The 13,685-nt window shown below is 46.6% G+C and overlaps 1 long non-coding RNA gene across 3 annotated transcripts in view; it reads right to left on the reverse strand.

Annotated features, from left to right (window-relative positions):
- LOC144825071 (uncharacterized) overlaps positions 1-13,685 on the reverse strand; it is a 349,012-nt gene that overhangs the window by 319,462 nt on the left and 15,865 nt on the right. Inside the window, exon 2 of one of the 3 annotated variants that reach the window (XR_013609257.1) lies at positions 12,522-12,609. The exons of the other annotated variants lie outside the window; for them this stretch is intronic. This is a non-coding gene — a long non-coding RNA (uncharacterized LOC144825071). The remainder of the gene's footprint in view (positions 1-12,521; positions 12,610-13,685) is intronic. 3 annotated transcript variants of the gene reach the window in all.

A 13,685-nucleotide genomic window follows, 5' to 3' on the forward strand; every position in this document is an offset into this window, starting at 1 on the left:
GAGTGCTTTGTTTCTATCTATTGTTTTACGAAATAGTGTTGTTGCCAAAGTTCCACCTGAAGCATACACTTTCACGTCCAGAAAGGTAACCACTTTATTTGAAGCAGTGAAACTGAATTTGATGTCATCTGTCCTAAAATTAAGCCATGTGACAAATTTTTTCAACTGCTCTTGTGTCCCTGACCAAATCAGAAAAAAGTCATCGATGTAACACATGTACTTTGTAATATAGTATTATATATGAACCTGTTCTCATATAGGCCCATGAATAGCACTGCTGATTCCGGTGCAAAGGGACAGCCCATGGCAACTCCCTTTGTTTAGTAGAAAAATTCTGCATCAAACTGAAAGTAATTTCTTTGTAGGGCAAACTTGGCTAGTTGTAATATAAAACTAGTAGGGACTCTAGTTGGTTTTTCTCTTTGCTCAAGAAAGACTGTTAAAGTTTCCAAAGCCTGTTCTGGGGGGGATCTGTGTACACAGGGAAACCACATCCATGGTGACCATTAGTTGTTTGGTTTCATCAAATTGAACCGATGATATTTGGTTAAGAAAAGCTGTGGTATCCTTTAAATGTGCCGGTATTTCTTCAATGAATGGTTTTAGGAAAAAATCTATGTACTTGGCCACTGGTTCCATCAATGATTCACAGCCTGACACAATCAGTCGTCCGGTAGGGTAAATTTCGCTCTAATGCATTTTAGGGAGGACATAGAACACCAGTATCCTTGGGTTCTTATTCTGTAAATATATGAATTCTTTAGGTCCAAGAATCCCTAATTCGTGTCCCTCATGGAGGATCTTGAGCAGTTCGTTTTGCAATTCATTAGTAGGATTTTTACTGATCCGACTATAACAACTTGTGTCGTCAAGTTGACGTTTGACTTCCTTTTTATATCGATTAATATCCCAGAGAACCACCGCACCGCCTTTATCCGCCTGTTTGATAATTAGCGATTTGTCATTCTTTAGTGAAAAAATAGCATCCCTCTCATCTTTAGAGAGATTAAACTTTACATAGTGTTTCTTATTTTCAATGGCAGATATTCCTGAAAGTACAGTTCTTTCGAATGTGATTACCTCCTGGACAAAATACAGATTTTTTTCTGAGTTTCATTTTTACAAAATTTGTTGATCTTACTGGGACAAAAGAAAGTCCTTTCTCCAAAACCATTATTACTGAGCTTGTTAGAACCCGGTCTGATAAATTGAAGACTGGCGACGGTTTTAACTCTTGTAATATTGGCGCCTGGTGGTCATTTCCCATGGTTGGTAACTGAAGCGCATGCAGCCTCTTGTCTTTTGTTGGCCACTGGCTAAAAAAGGTTGAGGATTTTGTGCTTGTTGTTGGTTTTGCTGGTTCCCTCTGTGGTACAAATTGCCCCTTGTTTCACTTGTATCAGTCTCGCCTCCAGAGGAAGAAGAAGTATCTGAGAATGTCAGAAATGTATTCCGTGAGCGACCTTGGTTATCCTGAAAAAACCTTCTCGAAGCTTGTCGCATATAAAAATCCTGTTGTAAATAAGGGTACACTGTTTCTATGGAGAAGTTCTTACTATCCAAATCAAATTTGTTACCTTTTTGAGTAACAGTGTAATCCTTAAATTCCAAAAATTCTTTCTCAATTTTTTCTAATAACCCTTTTGCATCAGTAATCAGTTGGTTATTCTGGATTTCTGTTTCCAAGACCGATATTTCCTCGAGTTGTTTAAGTGAAATTCTATGTGCTGTCTCTACAGTAAGGACCAGGGTCATATAAAATAACAATCCATATATGGACTATATTACAAAGTACATGCGTTACATTAATGACTTTTTTTGATTTGGTCAGGGACACAAGAGCAGTTGAAAGAATTTGTCACATTGCTTAATTTTAGGACAGATGACATCAAATTCAGTTTCACTGCTTCAAATAAAGCGGTTACCTTTCTGGACGTGAAAGTGTGTACTTCAGGTGGAACTTTGGCAACAACACTATTTCGTAAAGCGACAGATAGAAACAAAGCACTCCACTATACTAGTAACCATCCTACAAGCCTTAAACAAAATTTACCATTTTGTCAATTCCTTAGAATACGCAGGAATTGTTCCTGTAAAGAGGAATATTTCATTCATGCCAACAAACTGGTAGACCGTCTATCAGATAGAGGATACCTGAAGAAGCTACTTAAACATTCTTTACGTAGAGCTTGGTGGGTCCCAAGAGAAATCCTATCACAAAAGAAAACACAACATGATCAAAAAAGAATAGTATGCGGCTCTACTTTTTGCCCAAACGCACATCAACTGCGAAAAGTGGTAATGCAAAATTGGCAACTCCAGTGGTTGGACACCACAAATGTGGAAATTGTACCTGCTGCGATCAAACAAATGAAGGATCTGCGTTTACGTTTGAAGGGATTCATTTGAAACATGAGACCTTTACAAATTGTAAGACTAGAAATGTAATCTATCCCATTACATGCCCATGACCAAAACTATACATTGAGAAGACGAGCCAGGAAGTCCGCCAGCGGATCACCCAGCATAAATCAAGAATAAGAAGGGATGTACAAAATGCACCTGTGGTACGCCACTGGACGGTAAAAAATCATAACGAAGAAGAACTGCGTTGGACAGTCCTTTCTAAAATTGAAAATGACCAACGGGGTGGAGACATGGAGTCAAGACTCAGCCAACGAGAAGCACTGCTAAAAATGAAATACAATACCGCAATTAGTGGATTGAATGAGGTTTCTGAAATATTTAAGGCCAATACCTGACCTGACCCTGGTCTGCAATGGTCGCTCCACTCGCCGCGCGGCTCCCCCTGAGTGCGCCCGGCCTCCCTGCCTCCTCCGTGTGCCGGCCGCTGCCCCTGTGGCATAGGTTCCTTTTTTGTTCTTCTTTTTGCTCCTTGTGCATCTTGCCTACTTTTGTGCCCTGTGTTTGCTCACCTTTCTCGGCCCCTCGGGACCGCTTCCCGCCTCGGACCCCTCCCCGCTCCCTGCAGCTGCTCCCTTGCGGACCCGCCCCCATGTCCTTCTGTTCCTTTCCCCCTCCCTGCGCCACCCAGCTCTCGCCTCCCAGCTGCTCCTCCCTCCCACCTGCTATTTAGGGTCTAGCAGTGTGACGGTGAGCTGTGACCTGAGCTGACCTGACCTGCAACGGTCACTCCACTCGCTGCGCGGCTCCCCCTGACTGCGCCCGGCCTCCCTGCCTCCTCCGTGTGCCCGCCGCTGCCCTTGTGGCATAGGTTCCTTTTTTTGTTCTTCTTTTTGCTCCTTGTGCCTCTCGCCCGCTTTTGTGCCCTGTGTTTGCTCGCCTTTCTCGGCCCCTCGCGACCGCTTCCCGCCTCGGACCCCTCCCCGCTCCCTGCCGCTGCTCCCCTGTGGCCCCGCCCCCCTGTCCTTCTGTTCCTTTCCCCCTCCCTGCGCCACCCCGCTGCCGCCTCCCAGCTGCTCCTCCCTCCCACAGCGATAGGTATGGCGGAGTCCACGCGTACACGCAGCGGTCGATTGCGTGCCGAAGGCGTGCCAAAGGCAAGCCCGTCTATGCCCGTCCACACCTGGGCTGCGCCCAGCGCCAGGACCCCTGGTCTTCAACGATGTCAGCCCACCCGACGGACCTACGACGCCGACACTCTCAACGCACTCAACGCCGGCCAAAACGCCGCCTGCTCCCAAGCTACCCCGAGGCGCACACATGGACCCTTCACCTGCCAAGCCCGCCGATTCACCTGCCTCCTAACCTGCACCGCACCCACCAAGCCGAGCACCAGCAATAACCATCCTGCTCAACACCCGCTCCGTCCACAGGCCCGCCGTGGAACTCTGGAACCTCCTCGACTCAACAACACCAGACGTCCCCTTCCTCACGGAAACCTGGATGAACACCTCCTCAGCCCCCGACATCGCCATAGCCATCCCGGACGGCTACAAGATCACCCGGAGGGACCTCGTCAACCAAACCGAAGAAGGCATCGCCATCGTCCACAGAAACACCATCCGCATCACGACCAACACCGTCGACACCCTCAACGCCGCCGAACACCTTCACTTCCAGATCCACACAGACCCCAAGACCACCCTCAGAGGCACTCTCATCTACAGACCCCCGGGACCACGCACTCAATTCAGTGAAGCCATCGCTGACTTCATCAGCCCGCACGCCCTCACCTCCTCAGACTACATCCTCCTAGGGGACCTCAACTTCCACCTGGAGAACAACAAGGACTGCAACACCGCCGCCCTGCTGGACAACCTCGCCAACCTCGGACTCAAGCAACTGGTGAACACCCCCACCCACTACGCCGGCCACACGCTTGACCCCGTCTTCTCCTCCAGCAAGCACATCTCCTTCAGCCACTTTACCGGACTACACTGGACAGACCACAGCTGCGTCCACTTCAACTTCAGGAGAACCACGACCCACCACCACCCGCAACAGATTCCCCACAGAAGCTCGAGCAAGATCACCGCCGACCAGCTCACCACCTCCCTCAGCCAGAACCCTCCTGCCAACACAACGGACCCCAACGAAGCAGCCTGCAACCTCACAATGTGGCTCACCGACTGCGCCGACGAACTCGCACCACTGAAGAACCCTCCCAGCAGTCCCGGCAGCAGGAAAGCCTCGTGGTTTACCACCGACCTCAAAAACTCCAAGAAAACCTGCCGCACCCTCGAGAAAGCCTGGCGCCATGACCAGACAGCAGAACACATGACCGCCCTCAAGAACGCCACCCGCAAACACCACCAGATGATCCGCACCACCAAGAAGACAGCATTCAAAGACAGACTGGACAACAATACCCACAACAGCAAGGAGCTCTTCAGCATCGTCAAAGAGCTCTCAAATCCCAGCGCCTGCAACATCGACATCACTCCATCGCAAGACCTCTGCGACTCTCTTGCCTCGTTCTTCCACCGCAAGATCGCCGACATTCACAACAGCTTCGGCGCACAAACCACGCACCCAACTGCTGAACCAGCGCCCCCTACCACCACCCTCTACAACTGGACCCCGGTCAGCACCGAAGACACCACCCGCACGATGAACACCATCCACTCCGGCTCCCCTACCGACCCATGCCCACACCACATCTTCAACAAGGCCGACTCCATCATTCGCACCCCAACTCCGGAACATCATCAACAGCTCCTTCGCATCCGCCACCTTCCGGGAGAGCTGGAAACACACCAAGCTGAGCGCCCTCCTCAAGAAACCCACCGCAGACCCCACGGACCTGAAGAACTTCCGCCCCATCTCGTTCCTTCCGTTTCCAGCCAAAGTCATCGAGAAGACCGTCAACAGACTACTCTCCGCCTTCCTCGAGACCAACGGATCTCTCGACCCCTCACAGTCTGGCTTCCGAGCAAACCACAGCACCAAGACCGCCCTCATCGTAGCCACATACGACATCAGGTCCTTGCTCAACAACGGGGAAATGGCTGCCCTCATCCTCCTGGACCTCTCAGCAGCCTTCGACACCGTCTGCCACCGCACCCTGATACAGGGCCTCAACAACACCGGAGTCCAAGGAGCGGCCCTGGAGTGGATCATCTCATTCCTCGTCGGAAGAACCCACAAAGTCCGCCTCCCCCGTTCTGATCCACGGCCACCGAAGTCATCTGCGGCGTCCCGAAAGGATCCTCACTCAGCCCAACCCTCTTCAACGTCTACATGAGCCTTCTCGCAGCCATCGCCTGCCGACACAACCTCAACATCATCTCCTACGCCGACGACACCCAGCTGATCCTCTCCCTCGCCAACGACCCCAACACCGCCAAAGCCAACCTCCAGGAAGGAATGAGAGACGTCGCAGAATGGATGAAGATCAGCCGCCTAAAACTGAACTCAGACAAGACGGAAGTCCTCATCCTCGGACCATCTCCCTTCGAGTGGGACGACTCCTGGTGGCCCCCTGCCCTGGGCAGCGCACCCAAACCAACGGACCACGCACGCAACCTGGGCTTCATCCTGGACTCCTCCCTCACGATGACCAAGCAAGTGAACGCAGTCTCATCATCCTGCTTCAACACCCTGCGCATGCTCCGAAAGATCTTCCGATGGATCCCCACAGAAACCAGGAAGACGGTCACCCAGGCCCTCGTCACCAGCCGTCGGGACTACGGGAACACCCTCTAAGCTGGAACCACAGCCAAACTCCAGAAAAGACTCCAGCGCTTTCAGAACGCTCAGTCAGCATGACTCATTCTGGACATCCCTCGCCGCAGCCACATCTCTGCCCACCTGAAAGACCTGCACTGGCTCCCCGTCAACAAGAGTATCACGTTCACACCCTCACCCACGCACACAAGGCTCTCCATGACACGGGCCCGAAGTACCTCAACAGACGCCTTACATTCTACACACCCACCCGCCAGCTCCGATCCGCCAGCCTCCGTCCCACAAATTCGGAAATCCACCGTCGGAGAAAGATCCTTCTCCTACCTGGCAGCCAAGACATGGAACTCCCTCCCCACTCACCTTCGGCTGACCCTGGATCACCTCTCCTTCAGGAAACAACTCAAGATCTGGCTGTTCGAGCAATAGTGACTCCCCCCCCCCGCTCAGCGCCTTGAGACCCTTACGGGTGAGTAGCGCGCTATACAAATTCTTGTGATTGATTGATTGAATACCTAAGAAAAAGTCTGGACAATAATTGCAGTTATGAACTCAAACCAACATTCCTGATGCTGTCAGCATTTGTAAACCTGTTATATGTGCATGTGCTGATTAAGACAATTGAAGACTGTGAGTGAGTTGGGTAAATAGGGACTATATACCAGTAACAGCGTGCCCAACTTACATGATCTATCCAATAAAGATTGTGGGAAACATAATATAGCATAAATATGCTAGTGAGCCATACAAGCACACTTTGGGGGAAGCTGTGACAAGGGACCTCTTAAGAATTTCATTATGAACTGGAAGTATTAATCCCCCGGAGTGTCAGATTCAATAAAGTTTTGGGCACTACCTAATATCAGTGAACTTACCGAAAATACGAATGCAATAGTTCTCCATAAGGACCTGCCTTTATGAAACGGTATTATCAATTGGCCCCATGGATTGAGAAAAATATTGGATGCCTAGACATTGATCATCGACACATTTCTGGTCACAATATAATATATCCGCATCACGGATGAAGGGTAATTGCAGTGCTGCACTCTTAAAATATTATAAGGGTGTGCTTCCATTAAATTGAGCATCGATTGGCCCCATTAACTAAGGGGAAATGTTATTTTAAAAGTGCACTACATATCCCAAGCATACGAGCGGCGGCTCGATCACGTGACCAAAGTGCAGACACTATTGAAATAGAATGTAGGACTAACGCTCGGGACTTACGCATAATGATTCATGCAAACATCGCGACAAGAAAGAAGGTGAGCCATACTATCCTGTCATCTCTTAACTATGCAGAGGAAATAGTAGCAGAAATTTAACGGACCCAATTGCTCCATACAGGGTCCGTTACCCAATGTCTCCCACTCGTTTTAGAATGGCCAAACAGGACTCATGACTTTCTAATGCTCGCCCTGTTTTCTAATTCGCTTGCAGGAGTCCATTGATGTTTTTTACTAAAGAGGGGTGAGTAGAAATCCCTTTACCACATAGTTGGAGATGCATAGATTAGGTTGTGTGGTAACATGAAGTCTTGTCTTGTGTTTCCTGTTTAGTTAACTGTTTCAACATACTCCATACATCAAAGAATACTTCAATTCCTGATTTATAAGGTACGGATTTGAGAGCCGGTTGGTGGCTAGAGTGGCATTGGGTTATTGATTAGGTGTCTAAAATTTGGCATATTTGTTTTTGTCTTGTAGAAATTATCGGTCTTGAGGAGAACCCTCAATCCATCGGGTTCGAAACGCGTCGACCTAGCTTATTGTCAAATAGAATGTATATAAAGTTTAGGGTGATGAACTCGTGATTATATGGGAGATTCATATAATTCTAAAAAATAAGGAGTCCACTAAGACAAATTACTGAGAACCTTGGTTTAGTTAATGACTTTTTGACAAGAAGGCCACTTATTGTGTTGTGTGTATGAGTATGAGTGAGGAATGTGTGTATTGGCCGAAATTATGAATGGGTGTGTGGTAAAATTGTATATAATTATATGTTTTGTAGAAAAATTGTAATGTTTTGTATCTAAATGTTTTCTTTGTGCACAAAAAATGTCTAAGTCTTTGAAAAAAGTACTAACTATTGGTAAAACAAATAAACCAATTAGTGACGTAATCTATCAAATGGACCGGTATGTTTCATTAATAAAGTTGTAGATAAAAGAGAAAAGTGTTGTCCAGTATTGGCAGTTGTATTGTTTCTTGCTATATTGACTCAGCCTTACTGGGTCCGAGTCAAGACCCTTTGGTGTTTTCTCCTTACCAAAGGGGCTGCATTCAGGGGTTCCCGGCCATGCAGCGGTAAAACCACAACTGGGCATATAGTATGGACATCAGAAGCAGTGGAATTGTGCCTCAGCTTGATGTTTCCCCCTTTTTTTTGGCCGCTGCATGTCACAGCTTCCCTAGGTTGGGGGCCATTCTGAAGACAGCCTTCGCCGGCATTGGCATTGGGGACACTTAAATCTCTGTCCCAAGGAAAGAAATGTAGCGCTCACCAAACACTACTGTTACCGCTACAAGCAAGCCAAATAAAGCGTTCAGCATATGCTACACTTTCTGCCAAATTGAAATCCAAATAAATCGATCACCACACTCTTCTCTTGTGGGCAAGGACCAAAGGAATAAAGCACGCACCAGGTGCTAAGTTTTCAAAAACACAGAGCAAGCCACCAAGCCCTGGGAAATCATTGGGGACGCCAAAGCAGGAGTGTAGGCAGCATTCCAGCACACAGGGTCCTTCGAGGGTGAAGAGGCAGTCCTTCTTAGCAGGTCAGCACAACAGAGCAAACTCCAAGTGGTGGTTCCTCCTGAGAGTCCAGCAGTTCCCCCTGCTAATGTGCAGAATGTAGAGCCAGCAGCGTTTGGTTACAAGTCCCACACAGTGCCTAAAATCATGGAGTCAGAGCCCCTAAAATGATACTCAAAATATCTTTGATGTGTAGGTAACTTCAACCAAACTATAGAAGTGTACAGCGCCCCCAATAAATCGTAAGGCCTGGCTCCAGACACCCTATAGGGGGCAGTATTGTGGGAGGACAGTCACAGCTCTATTCAGGTGTTAGTGACATCTACTCCTACCACTCTAGCTCAGAAAGTCCCATCAGGTTCTGTGGGGCAGCGATCCAGTCCCCTTATGACTATCTAGATTGAAAGCACAAACAGGCCCCTGTTAAACTAAACCAGACATTGATTGGAGTCAGGCTGCAACGCACAAAGAGTATTAAGCACACAGAGATGCCCTCTTTCTTAATGTGGCACTTCATAAATCGTAATGAAAAATCCACTTTTACCAATAAGCAGGATTTAGCACCACTATTCCAAACATACCAAATATGGCAGCGCTAGTAATTTCAGATCAGAAATTACTACTGAAACACATTTCAGAGAATTCCAAATACAAACCTGTGAGACAAGCAGCCTCAGAGCAGGGACAAACCAAATAGGCTGTTTGTCACTACCATGGCATGCCACACAACAAAGACACATGTCCTACCTTTTACCTACACAGCACCCAGCCCATAGGGCTACCTAGGGTCTACAATTAGCGGTGACCTATATGTAGTAAAAGCGGAGTTCCATACTTTTCAAGTAACTTTAAATGCCAAGTCACTGTGACTGGCCTGAGACAGGTTTGAAAGTCTACTTCTGTGAGTGGCGCAAGCAAGGTTGCAGTCTCACTAGCAGCATTGAATTTACAGGCCTTGGGCATATAGGATACCACTTTACAAGGGACTTATAGGTAAATTAAATATGCCAAACAGGTGTAGACCAATCATACCAAGTTTAAGAGAGAGCCCACATGCACCTTAGCACTGATCAGCAGTGGTAAAATGCCCAGAGTCCCAAAATTAAAACAACAGGTCAGAAAAAATACAGGAGGAAGGCAAACGGTTTGGGAACAACTCTGCAAAAATGACCAGGTCCAACAGGCAGAGGATAGGGGGACAACTTTAGATTCCTTTTTGCCTTGTGCAGTTAGTGCTGTTTCTAAGGAAATTGTATTGGCCGAAAGGTGTCTGTCTCAGGATTTTGGTGTTGCTTCCGGCTGCCCAATAACTTTCCCAGCTGGCCAACTTGCTAGCCCATGGCCTACAGCTCCAACTAGTCCTTCGGGCTTATCAATTGAGTTAGCCAGTCGCCCAGTACACCTGTCCTAATAAGTAATGGCGAATTGGACCCTACCCAACATAGTGATAACTAACCCTGGGCAAAAGGAAACATTGAGCTTGGCGTGGGGTTGTACCAAATCACTACCCAATAGCAAATGTACAGGCAGCTCTAAAGAGCATGTGGACACCCTTTTGGACTCCCCAAGGCCGCTATCAGGGCAAGCTCCTAGTGGGTCAGTAGCTGAAGTTGGTAAACTGCTACTCTCTGACTGGGATTGCCTTTTAGACAAAACTTCTTCCATTGTACATGTTTGTCTTTCCCCTCTGTTGAGCAAAATGTGTTCTTTGGTGAATATTATTAAACAATTGACCCCCCTCCCCCACCCCCAATTGTAATTTGTGGTTAGTTGGCTTCAGTGGAGCCCCATTTGCAGCCCCCCAGCACTGGTCATAATAGAATTACACATCCTACTACTCCTTTACCTAGTAGCATGGGTCTTGCAAAGCCCCCATAAGCCCTAACTGCAGGTGCATATTGCCCCCAACAGTCGGGATCTGGAGGAGTTAGTGCCCAAAGGGCACCTATCTTGGGCCAAGGTGACTCAGGGATTTCCCGCTCATCCGCAGGCTTGCCTGAACCCCACACCTGTTGTCCCTATGTGGCCATTTCAAAAGGAGTTCCCTAGCTCCTGAGTGGTGGTTTTGAACCCTATGCACAGCTTAAGAGAAAGGTTTGTCATTGGCTGAGCAGGCACACATATTTCAATGTATGGTGATATTCTGTTGGTAAGGAGCGTGAGATGGGTAGGTCAATCTTCTAAAAGCATTGGAGGGGACTGTGTGGTTGTTAACTGCAGGAGTGCTCATCTGGCCCAGAGGTTGGTTAGGATCAGGTCTGGAGCTCGTCTGGGGAGAGATGACATAAGCCTTGTTCCCTTTGGCTTTTTTTACAAGCACCCAGCACCAAGGGAAAGGTTGGGCTCTAAGCCCTTACCCCGTGGCAGTACTAATCGAGAAGAGTTTCTTGTTCCGATTTCCAATCAGTTCTCCTCACTATCTGAGTTGGATGGCCTAGATAAACGTTCAGCTTTGTCAATTAGTCATGGTAACCCAATGGCTGTTGGGACAGTGATTCTCAACTCCACCCTTTCCAAGGTTTGGTCAGTCATAATTTTATCTCCTGCCCCCCTGCCCCACCAAGCTCTGAATCTATTTCTCTGGATACAGGTTCTCCACCACGGTACTGGGTCCCAAGCTGAGTCCCTCACTGTGATGGTGCCCCTTGTTTAAGGTGACTCAGCCTCTCACCTGCCTTCAAATACTAAGATTGTCTCCTGTAATGTTGCTGGCCGGGTGTCCAAACCTGAGTGCCTCAATTGGGGCTCATTCTTAAATTCATTTCATATATGTGTGTTTCAGGAAACCTGGTCAGTTGCTGCAAAGTACCAAGCTGGGTTTGTTAATTTTTCCCTTACTGCTTCTTCTGGGAGGGGCAGACCTTCAATTCAATTAGCAGTTTGGATTAAAATTACCCTTTGTTTTTCATCCCAGATGATTGCTTTTGGTAGTGCTGGTGTTCAATGTGTCTCCCTTTCCTTTCTGTCAGGCAGGGTGAATTTTTTGTACAATGTATATTGCAGGCCAAGCTAAAGATTGTTGATTTTATTGGAAACCACTTGGCTAACCTGCCCGCAAACACCTTTAAAATAGTAAGTTTGAGCCACTGTCTGTTCTTCAAGAGGACCCTATGGATGATGATGATCAAATTTGGGTTGACCTTTCTCTTGCCCCTATTCAGAGGGGGACTGCTGTGTAGTAATGCAATCCAAATATTATAAAATGAAGATTTATTGCCGAGGAACACAGTACAGCAACTGCTCAGCTAAGCAGATCCATCAAAGTCTGTTGCATGGAATACAGAATCTCCAAACCATGGCAACAGATCACATTAACAGCTTTAAGTGTAAACCTCTAATACAATGACATTAAAGTGACAGTATGTAAAATAATACTATGTACAACTATAATGGAAATACAACACATCTTTTCCCTTAAAAATAAAAGAGAAGAAAAACAAACAAAAACACATAGAAAAGAGGAAAACAACTATTTCTAAAAGGAAGCAAAGGATAACTAATCTCTAAATCTAGCTGGGGTTTTAATGACTCTCCTGTCAGATTTAACTCTTGACGAAACTGTGTCTTTATGAGACACAATATTAAACTGACCACTTCCATTTCCATGAGAAGAGATAACATTTCTGGGAATATTGTGACATTTAACAACTCACCTGACATTCCAGACTTTCCCATCATTAGTTACAATGCTGTTAAGATTGACTTTTGCAATTTTCCGAATGGGCCCAAACTTCGAGGAACCTTTCATCAAAAAAACAGGTTTACATATCTTCACCAAATCCACATCTACAAAGTCAGGAATCCTCATTATGTTTATCATCATGACACGCTTTCATTCTATCTTGGTGATATTTTACCCTCTATGAATGTCAGCAGGAATAGAAAAATTGAATTTCTCCTTCATCCACCAAGGACACAACTTGGACACTGGTTCTCTTCCTCTTAATAGGCGGAACGGACTAAGTTCAGTGACAGAATGAGGAGTAATCCTATACATCCACAATCTCTCACGAACTACACTTTTCCACACACTAGGAGTCCTCCTGGCCCATTCTACACAATCCTTTAACACACGATTAAATCTCTACACCTGGACATTTCCTTTTGGTTCATATAGAGGGGTGGTAATATGTTTCATTCCACCAGAACAAAGAAAATATTCTACCTCTTTGGATATTATTTGCACTTCATTGTCCGTAATTAGTACTTCCGGACTTCCTTCACGAGCAAAAACCTCTCTGAAAAATTCCACAATAACCTGTGAGGTAGCACACAAAACAAATCTGACATCGGGCCACTTTGAATGATAATCTATCAAAACTAAAGCAAACCGTGCATCTTGGGGCAAACAATTAAAAGGGCCAGAGACATCAAATGCTAATTTCCTCCATGGATTTTTCTCCCAGGTAATTGGTATAAGCAGAGCTGGATGAGTCTTTAACATTTTGTCACTATCAATGCAAAAAAGACATTCCCTAACTACTCTATGAATCATTTTATCCATCCCAGGCGACCAAAAACTAGTCCTTACTAAACTTTTTATGGAGGACATGCCTAAATGGCTTTCATGAGCAAGTTTTATAATTTCCTCCTGCATCTCCTCCGGAGGTACACATTTTCCACTCTTAAAAATTAAATCATTATCTACCTCCAATTCACTCAAAATCTGATAAAAAGACTTCAACTCTGAGGAAACCATATTACTTTTAGGCCAACCTTTCAGAATATAGGGCCAGATGTAGGTCGCCAAATACCGGTCGGTAGCGGCCTATTTCGGCCGTTACCGACCGGTATTTGGCTTTTGAGATGTAGGTGGG

Source organism: Lissotriton helveticus, chromosome 3_1 (assembly GCF_964261635.1).
Source record: "Lissotriton helveticus chromosome 3_1, aLisHel1.1, whole genome shotgun sequence".
Classification (NCBI taxonomy): Eukaryota; Metazoa; Chordata; class Amphibia; order Caudata; family Salamandridae; genus Lissotriton; species Lissotriton helveticus.